The following is a 2,765-nucleotide window of genomic DNA, read 5'->3' as shown; positions in this document are numbered from 1 at the left end:
GGTTTTTCTTTTACAGAATTACCAAATGCACCAGTTGTTTTTGTAAAATGTCTATTAAAAACAGATCCTTTAAAATATTTAAACGATCTAACGACAAATTATTTAAACACACATGATTATAAGATGTAGCCTTATTTTTGTTTTTAGGAGAGAATGTGCCTGCTGAAAAAAACATTATTTTTAAAAAGTGCATTGCAGAATATCAGGAATTTGCTGTGGGACACCTTGAAAACTTTCTTACAGATTATTTGCACAAAACTTACAGTCAGTTGTTGTGGCCGAGTGGTTAAGGCAATGGACTAGAAATCCAATGCGGTACCCCCGCGCAGGTTCGAATCCTGCCAACAACGAGAAACTTTTTAACATCGGCTACAATTTCAGAAGTTAACCTTTAGAATTTCTTCCATGTCAGTTTTATAAATAGGTGGCTTATTTTGGTGTCACTATTGCCCTTTCACATATTTATTATCGCTACCCCTTTTATATCTTTGCTATAACTCTCGTCCTACATTAGCGCTGGTGCAAACACTTCAAATTATTATACCCTGGCTCTCTCAGTCATATCATTCATGCACTTGAAACTTACTTTACCAATAAAAGAAGCAAATAGAAAAATAAAGCAAAAGTGCTTGCTGGATTAGGGAAACACACTTCATAAAACTGCATTTTCTTTTCTATTCTCCCCGTGTTACAAGCTTAACTGCTCCCTGTGTAATTTCTCTTAGCCTGCTGTCCCAGGAAGAGAATTTTATCTACAGGCTCTTTCCGTGTTTTTTTCCTAGTCTTTCTTTCCCTTTTCTTAGATTTGTAACTGTTCCTTTATGTGCTCTATTTAGGCGCCATTAATCTCATTTGAGCTCCTTGTACCTGCTGCTGTTTTCTCCACACCTCATACTGCCTTTTCCCTCTTTCTCTCTTTCTCTGAGGTTGGTGGCTACTTTCCAAAGCTTCTGATTCCCCAATGTTCCTTCATCTTGTTGTCAGACGTGAATTGGAAAAGCAACCAAATTAACAAGCCTTTACCACTCATACATGGCAGAGGTTTATACTTTAATTCAATGAGCTAAGAAAAGCGTGTTGTGGGGCCCCTACGAGTCATGGTGCTTGCTTCATCATAATTAGGCACGCAGTCATTAGCCACAGCTCTGATCATGGGTCACTGAGGTCAGTCTCAATAATTCCTCAAAAACCAAACCATGCAGTCCCCCCTAACTGTGTAGTTATCTTGCTTTACTGCTGTTTGTGTGATTAGCTGGGAGGAGCTCACGGCAGCATCCTCCCTATAAAAGTGTAGATGGACCGCTCCTTAACTTTTTCTTGCTTAACATACAGATGGCTTGAGGAGGTACAGGGGAGATGCAGGTCTAATAGACAGAATAGAAGATCTGCGCCAGGTGTGTTTCTCTGCATTGGTGTCCCATCACAGGCCCACAAGTGTATGTGTGCTCTTTGACTTCTGGCAGTTCACAAGCAGGCGGCCAGGAAACGGTTTGAGCCTATCAACCACTGAGGAGACAAAGCCTTTGTATAAGGAATGAGGAAGCAATGAACACATTCACCCTATCACAAGAGTTCCCTGAGTGTTCCGAATTATAAATTCTCCATGTCACTGTATGTTATTGAGCCCAGGTAGATATTGACTAGCAGAGTGCAGCATTTGTCTATGGGACTATAAGGTGAGAGTTCGAGCGCTAGGGGTTTAGTGACATGTGCTCACTTATGTTCTAGGATGAAGATTTGTAGAGTGTGATGTGTTTTTTGGTGTGCCTCCTGACTTGGCTGTAGTAAGAAAAGGTGGGTGTCGCTAAGAGGTTTGACGAGCTTAATGGTGGCAAGACTGATAGCTTTAGGTAGATGGAGAAGGTGTGCGTTGAAGGCTACCAAATGAAGAAGCAGAACTCTATCTTAGGTGCTGAAGCAGAGTTTGCCCGCATAAATGGAGAGGAGTTTGCAAAGTCTCTAAATATGAAGTAGTTGGAGCAACACAGCACTAGGACTGGAGGAAAGCATTCACCTCATACCAATACTACTAAAGTCAAGTCGGGGAGAGGGGTGGCATAACGGCTACGACCTCGGACCTGGGGATCTGGGTTTGAGTCTCAGTAACGACACCAATAACCCCCTGTGATTCTGGGCAAATCACTTAATCTCCCCGTGCCTAAAATATAACTGATTTGGTTCGGTTCTAGTTCGCGCTATATTAAACAAAAAAAAAACAAAAAAAAGTAGTTCCCCGTGATCGTATAGTGGTTAGTACTCTGCGTTGTGGCCGCAGCAACCTCAGTTCGAATCCGAGTCACGGCTTTGTGGTTGGCAATGTCACGGCAGTTGGGTTTTTCTTTTACAGAATTACCAAATGTACCAGTTGTTTTTTTAAAATGTCTATTAAAAACAGATCCTTTAAAATATTTAAACGATCTAATGACAAATTATTTAAACACACATGATTATAAGATGTAGCTATATTGTACCTACTGACATAAATTATCGTTCTTGAACCTATTTGTGGTGGGGGAATGGAGCTCTCCCCCTTGCCAATCAGAATGCAGATGAATGCAGTTGCAGTTGAGTGACCTGTGTTGTGGCTGTCTAGAGGGAATGCACAAATGTAGCTGTCTCACAGCCCAATCCAGACGTCAATTGGAGACAGGTTTTCTGGCAAATAGAGCAGTAAGTGCAGAGAAATGCTCACTCTCTAAAAATGGCATTTATAAAATAGTAAAGATAAATCCAACCTCACCAGTAAATAGGATTTATCAATAAAT

The 2,765-nt window shown here is 40.9% G+C and overlaps 1 non-coding gene across 1 annotated transcript; it reads left to right on the top strand.

Annotated features, from left to right (window-relative positions):
• Positions 1–268: 268 nt before the first annotated feature.
• TRNAS-AGA (transfer RNA serine (anticodon AGA)) lies at positions 269–350 on the top strand. The gene has a single exon. It is a non-coding gene; the product is annotated as a tRNA-Ser (tRNA).
• The last annotated feature ends 2,415 nt before the right edge of the window (positions 351–2,765 follow it).

Source organism: Lissotriton helveticus, chromosome 12 (assembly GCF_964261635.1).
Source record: "Lissotriton helveticus chromosome 12, aLisHel1.1, whole genome shotgun sequence".
NCBI lineage: Eukaryota > Metazoa > Chordata > Amphibia > Caudata > Salamandridae > Lissotriton > Lissotriton helveticus.
This window is presented reverse-complemented; position numbering and strand designations above follow the sequence as displayed.